The sequence below is a fragment of the Rattus norvegicus genome, chromosome 15, assembly GCF_021556685.1.
Source record: "Rattus norvegicus strain SHRSP/BbbUtx chromosome 15, alternate assembly SHRSP_T2T, whole genome shotgun sequence".
Taxonomy (NCBI): Eukaryota; Metazoa; Chordata; class Mammalia; order Rodentia; family Muridae; genus Rattus; species Rattus norvegicus.
This window is the reverse complement of record NC_141548.1, coordinates 88004290-88011537: the sequence shown is the minus strand read 5'-3', so window position 1 is coordinate 88011537 and position 7248 is coordinate 88004290. Positions and strand designations below refer to the sequence as shown.

At 42.9% G+C, this 7248-nt stretch overlaps 1 pseudogene; it reads left to right on the top strand.

The window, feature by feature from the left end:
• Positions 1 to 3107: 3107 nt before the first annotated feature.
• On the top strand, positions 3108 to 3462 carry Tceal8-ps1 (transcription elongation factor A like 8, pseudogene 1; annotated as a pseudogene).
• The last annotated feature ends 3786 nt before the right edge of the window (positions 3463 to 7248 follow it).

The window sequence follows — 7248 nt, the reverse complement described above, 5'->3', positions numbered from 1 at the left end:
CAGAGGATGGCCTTGCCTGACAGCAATGGGGGTGGGGGTGGGGGAGTTGGTCCCGGGGAGGTTTGATGTCCCAGCATAGGGAGATGCTAGAGTGATGGGGCAAGAGAGTGTGTTGTGGGGAGCACCCTCACACAGGCAAAGGGGAGGGTGGAGGGCAGATGTGGGCTGAGGGGTTGATGGAGGGGTAACTGGGAAGTGGCTGGGAAGTGGGATACCATTTGAGATGTAAGCAAATGGAGTGATATAAAAGAAAGGAGGTGAGATTCTCTTCATTATTATCTTTGTTACTAATGTAATTGACAGACTACAGGTTTTCAGGTTGGAGAACTTCTCATAGTTTATCTTTCATTCATTTCCAGAAGACATAGCACTTCTGGCCCATCGTCTGTGAGAAGTGTATGAGAATAACTAATGAGGACATACCCTCAGGCTTCTCTCACTACATCCTCACCGGAGCCACCCTCCATTTAAGGAGTCCCCAGATTCTTTCGAATCCTTATAAATCCTGGGGGAAAGGTAGATCTGACTATAGTTAAGCAAAATATTTTGTTTTAATTTTATGTGAATCTTTTGGCCTATGCTTTTGCATCACATGAAGGCATCACACCCATGGATACCAGAAGAAGGCGTCAGACCCACGCTTGCGAGCTGCCACGTGGATGCTTGGAACTGAATCCAGGTCCTAGGCAAACACAACAAGCCATTTTAATGGTGGAGCCATCTCTCCAGTCTAGCACAGTCTCTCTTAAGTGTTCACTCGTGATATAAAATGTGGCTGAGTGGGTTGCTGTAGCGAAGAGTGACCAGGCCTTCACTAACCATTCCCTCTGAACACAACCTGAAGCCCAGCCTTCCCCATAAGGTGCCAGGGAAGCAATCACTCCTAATCCCAAATGTTGCTTCCTAAGCCAATGTTCTTATCTAGGCCTCAAATAAATGATTACATTGCTAGCTCTGATGTTTGCTATTTTCTGCTTGTGTAGTTGGCTTTCTGTCTTCTACCGTTTATATGTTCTGTTACGGATCAGAAGAGAGCTTGTTGGCTCTTGTGCCTGCTTGCCTCGCAAATGTTTTTCCTGCTCCACTCACCACCCTTGACAAAGATTAGGTGCATTACCTAGAAAGTAGAATAGAACCTACTAAGAAATATGTTATTTAATGAATTATACATTTTATTTAAAAAAAAAACACTAAGTCTATCCAATGTATGATATTTCAAGCCATTTTATTCTGTCCCCAGATATTTTAGGCAGAAGAAAGAAGAACTATGGGTTGCTGGTTATCAGGTGGTGACACCACCCTTCTTTGGTTATATAACCCGTCACACCCTAACCCCAGTCCCAGAGATCCTTTAGATTCTGTGTCATGTTATACTGGCATCTACAAAAGCAACCAGGCAAGCTGGTGACCTGGGCAAAGCTAAGATTACCAAAACAGGATCACTCTGTGTTTTGTTTTGTTTCCTTTGTAAGGCTTGTGAGTGTCAGATTTAGCGTCTTTGCTGTTTGGGTTTTTCTGATAACCCTGAGGGTTCATCCCAAATGAACCTGTCCCTCCTTGGCTTTACTCCAAGCAGCCAACAGGGCATTGGTTACAGAAGCAAAATAACGCCAAAAAGAGTCTTCGCTCAGCTTTGACCAGCCTGTGGGGCTTCTGTTAGCTGGTTCTGCCTTTGTGTTCACCTGAGGGTATGGAAACTTTTGGATTAGAAATGTATAAAATGCATATGCACAAGAAGAAGCAAGCTTTCAAGCCCAGAACTGTTTCTACAGGAAACAAGAAAAGGTTATAAGAAAATGTGTTGAGTGGGAAGAAGGAAAAAAGAATGGTGAAATTCGATGTTTTCTTTTTTACTTTAAAGAATATTTTTAAAGTGTGTGTGTGTGTGTGTGTGTGTGTGTGTGTGTGTGTGTGTGTGTGTGTTCTGTTCTTGTGATTGGCTTGAGTCCTGGGCTCACTCAGCAAGGGCTGATATATCCCAAAATAATAGAGCTTAATTAGCATACTGCAACTGCCTGATAAAATCAGTTGTGTTGGTTTCCAAAGTGAGTAGTGTTGTTTATGGGAAAGCTCTAGATTATAAAATAGACCTGAGAATAACTCCAAGGAGGTCCTGGGGAACCTCAGGAAATAGGGAGCTAAGAAGGCATGAACTGGTCATGAGAGACTCATTCTAGGTCCAATGGTTCCACATAGCAGAAAGCACCTTTCATGGTCTGTACATCACTAAACATGGATCCCTAACACTTCCTGCTCTCTCAGCAGCCTCAAAAATGAGCTCACCTAGTCACAGTCCTCCCCTGCGTTGTTTTACATGTTTCTACAGGGACTGTACCTTTTTGACAGGGTATTTTTTTGACTCTTTTATTTGTTTCTTTGTTTGCTTGATTGCTTAGTGTCGCTAGGTGAGCACACATGGGTTTGCATGTGTGTTTGTCTGCATACATGTATCTGTAGTCTATGTGTGCTTGGTGTCCATGGAGACTAGAAGACAGGAATTCGTGGATTCGTCGTCTTTGTCTCTCTTTCCTACCGTGCTCTGTAGTGGACAAAATCAAATCGCTGTAAAATAAACTAAAGAAACGTATCTGGAACCCAGCATTAGGCATCCCCTCCCGTCCACCTGCTATGAACTATGCATGAACTATGAACGTTCACGGATGGGGAAGCACATTGCCGCTGTGGCTGAGTATTTTTCTCATGTGAAAAGCTTAACCTTTAGAAATTTGGCCAAAGGTCCTGGCCTTGTAAATTCACACTGGTTGGCCAATTGGTCCTCTCAGCAGTCTTATACAGTAAGGAGTAGGTAATTTTCTGCGAATACTTTGACAGCCACGTGTGTTGGCCATATCAGAACACCCTAGTCTCTAAATGAAGCACACTTTCTGGGATGAGTCATAGATGACATGCAATTAACCAAGTCTGCCAGCAAACGAAGACTTGTACTAGCTGAGAGTGAGAGAATGCAACATAAGAATAACGTTAGGAGAAAAGTCAATCGCTATGGGAACACAAGAGCTCGTCCATCTGCCTGACACCTAATCAGTTTTGTTTTCTTGGTTTTTTTTTTTCCTCTAGGATTACTTCATTAAGAAAAAGTAATCAACATGCAGAAGTCTTGTGACGAGAACGAAGGAGCACCCCAGAACACTCAAAAAAGCAGATGAAGGCCATCCTTCGGAAGATCCACCACAGCAGGCAGGAGAAAATCTTCAGGCTTCTGGAGAAAATGTGAGAGAGGAAACTGATGGAAGCCTTAGAGGAGAGCCTGCTGAACCCAGCCCAGAGCCAAAAGAGGACACTCCTGCAAGGCATCCGAACCCTGAAGAAGTGATAAGAGGAGTAGATGAGTTGGAAAGGCTTAGAGAAGAGATAAGAAAAGTAAGAAACAAGTTTGTGTTGATGCATTGGAAGCAAAGACATTCCCGAAGCCGTCCTTACCCTGTGAGCTTCAGGCCTTGAAATCATTTTTCTCTGATATTGAAATGTGGCTGCTGCTTTCTTTCTCTTAGCATTTTCTGATGTATCTTTGAACTTCATTGTACTTTTAATAATAATTACCTGGTGGAATTTTCTCTTAGGTAGTTTCGTTGTTACCAGCATCTCATTGGATTTTGGATTTTTGTCCCATTTTCCGCGTTTATCTTTCAGTTGGAAAGTTTCACACTTATGCATGGAAATATACAAACAGCAGGTTGAAAAGCAGCATATTTAGGATCAGCTCACATATATAGGAAAATTCCTAATTATGTGTGTATATGTATAATTATACGTACCAAAAAAGTTAAAAAAAATAACGTTAGACTGGTTTCAAAGTCTGTATCAGTGCCGAATATCAAATACTTCCTTATCATTTCCCTCTCTACCTCTATACTGAATTCAAAAGGTTGTCTGATATTGACCCGGGTGGTTAGTTAAAATGCATTTACTTCCTTTTTTAAGTTCACACAATTCTAATCATGGTTCAAAAAATTATTAAGAGTTATATTCAGAATTATGCTCTCGAAATTTTAATTTGCTAAAATGGTGCCTTTCACAATCATTTTCCTATCATCACTTGCATGAACGCTGATCCGAGGAGCTATTCAACTCCCACGGGCTGCACCTGGTAAGGGGCAGGAAATGTGGATACATTCATACGCTCAGAATTATTTTATTAGGCTATTTGCCCAGGTTTTAGAAATACCGTGCCCCGAATATTTAAACCATTCCCCCTTTCCCTCCAGAGGACAAAACCTGGATTGAAATAGCTTCCTTCCTTTTTTTTTTTTCAATCAGCTACAAAAGAGAAAGAGATGAATTAAGCCCTTGGATTAAATTAATGCTGAATGTAGTGACTGGTAAACATGTCTCAAATTGAGAAGTGCTTGTGGGGGGAGGGCTCAAAGAGAATCAGCTGAAGATAGATAATAGGACAACTGGACCATGAGTAAATGGCGTAAGGGTCACCTAGGAACCCTGATTTAAAACAGTAATGTCTTGATGTAACAAGTCGACAGGACTTCTTCATGTCTCTCCCCTCAAGCTTTCAGAGGCTTCTGGGGGCCTTCTGTTTGCCTCGGCCGCCGAAGGTTTGGTTCCTTTAATCAAATCCCCCTCCTCCCAATGCTCTAACCTCCTGCTCTGAGAAAGGAGCCTTTGCTCAGCAGACCAGTACCAACTTCTATCCATCTTCTTCTCTTCCCTCCAGCAGCCGAGGCAGCTGATTCCAATGTCATATGAGGACTTCCAGGAGAGCCACCAGCGATATAGGCAAGAAGACAAAGACCCCTGACTGAGAAGGCTGCCGAGGAACCTGGTGAGGAAACAAGAGCTATCTGACTAGTACTGGTCTCCTGTCCTCAAGGGTTGAGTTCTTAGGTCTCAGGCAGAGGAAGAGAAAGGCAGGCGAGTGTGACAGGCACATGAGTGTTTGGCTTTCTTTGGCTTCCCTTTGGAGCTCAGCCTCTCTTCAGAATTTCAGCGCTCGCTCTCGCTCTTGTTCTTGCTCTTCTGTGTGTTCTTGCTAGTTTGCTATCATGTTGCTGCTATCTTTTCTGTCCTTGCTAAATAGAACGATCCTTTAAAATGAAGTCTGGTTCTCTTTGGACCCACAGGGTAGTAGACCTTTCTGTGGTGATCCTCTGTCACGAATTACTCCCCTTTTTCTTCTAACTCCATGCCCAGTCCCTGCTGGAGCTAAGGACTGAAATTTATGCCTGGAGCTTTAAACCACTAAGACCTTTGATTTTCTATTTTTTCTCTCTCTCTTTCTGTTATATTTTCCTTCCCTCCCCACTTCCTATTTCTCCCCCCCTCTCTCCCTCTCTTTCCTCTCTCTCCTTTCTTGTCCCATGTCCTTCCCGGCTTTTAGCACTCATTCCTAGAAACTCATTAAAATACTACTGAAAATAAATTATTATAAACCTAAAATTGCATTAGTGAGAGGCTTACTAAGTAAGCCTGGTGCCTATCTTTTCCAAGAGGTTGGCTTACTTTCTTTGGTTAAACCTTGGGTAGCATTCTAAAGAGCTGCCTTCTAAAATGCATATCTCAGTAGCCCCCAGCAAGGGTTCTCCTTCACACTCACAACAAAGTCCCCCGGTAGCTGCACTACACCCTACCTCTACCTCGAGGTGAGTACTTAGGGCACTACATATGCCATCACACACTCATCCTCTTGAATGCCCTACCCCGAGCCTCCTGAGGAACTTTTTTCTCCAGGAAACTTTCTCTAAGGCCCTTAAGGCAAAAGATGGTTCAATAACCGTTTGGCACAGCAGTTGACAAGCACACAGTTCAAGTCTCCCAGGCTTCCCTTTTGTTTCTTCGGTGGGTATATTTGGTAAGTGCGTGTGACTCGTGGACTATTAAACCTGTCTTTGCTTGTCCCTTGTTCCATGAATCAAGACAAGCTGATAAGAAGGCCTGGATGTCTCTTCTTCTGACCAGATTCCGAGTACTCCTGGCTCCATTTACAGAACTCTCACCTGTAACTGCAGTGCAAACTCCTGATGCTTTCCATGCCCGATTAGCACATTACAAAGAAGCCCCTTCCTTTTACCTCAAAGGTCTAGACTTAGTAAGTGATGTGTCTCTTCATCCCCCGCCATTGTACACGTGAACTCAGCAGTCTCAACATTCAAACCAAGCTTCGGGCAGAAGGCCCGTCTCCCATCAAACGTCACTCTAAGAACAATTGCGAATACCAGTTCCTCTCCCTTATGTCTCTCCTAAATTATAAATCCTTTGAGGATAAGTATCTGACTCTGTGGTGAGTGTTCATAAAAATGCTTGCTTGTTGAGTAAAAGATATATCTAAAGCCGGGTGCCTGCTTTCATGAAGTAAAATATAAACAAGCCTTCATGGTTTGAAGAAAATTTGGGTCTTATCAAATACAAATCAAATAAATGAGGCATGTATATTGCTGTCAGTGCCTGTTGGGGTACACAGATGTACAAAGGCTCTTGTCTTTCTTAAGTTTTTAAAGGTGTGTGTTGTCTACTGACACGTGTATGACTGCACACATAGGGAGGCCGCAGAGTACATCTATGTCCTATTCTATCACTCACCATCTTACTCTCTGGAGGCAGAATGTGTCACTAAACTTTGAGCTGCCCCCAAAGCCTTACCTGCACTTTTCCCCATACCACAATGCTGGACTTCTAGGCATAAGTACCCACACTGGGCATTGTATGGGGATATTGGGATTTGAATATTGTATGGGGATGTTGGGGTCCTCGTGTTTGTATAGTGAGCATTCTTATTCACTGAGCCATCCCAAAGCCCAACACACACACACACACACACACACACACACACACACACACCCCACAAAACAAACAAATGGAAAAAAAAAAAACCTCTGAAAATACAGTTGTCCTTACCTTAGTGTAATTGTTTGCAAGGTGGCGGGATCATGACCTTGGGAGGCATTGAAAAGGCTTCCCTTATAAGAGTGTATTCCAGTCCTCAAAGCTCAACCACAAGATGCCAGGATTACCATTGGTCTGGATCATTTGAATAACCTGGAAGTAATCATGGACAAGGACCCAGCTTGCAAGTCACCTATACATTATTCCTCATTTCAAATCATTTTAAGAACACTTTCAGGTCACATGCTTACATTTCCAAAGCAGCTGACATCAAAATTAAATCTGTACCAGCAGTTGACTTTAATATCCAACATACACTTGGATTATCATCTGTATCGATTACAAGGATAAAAGACAAAAGCCTGGTGAGCTGGCTGTCCCTCATGGTGAAAT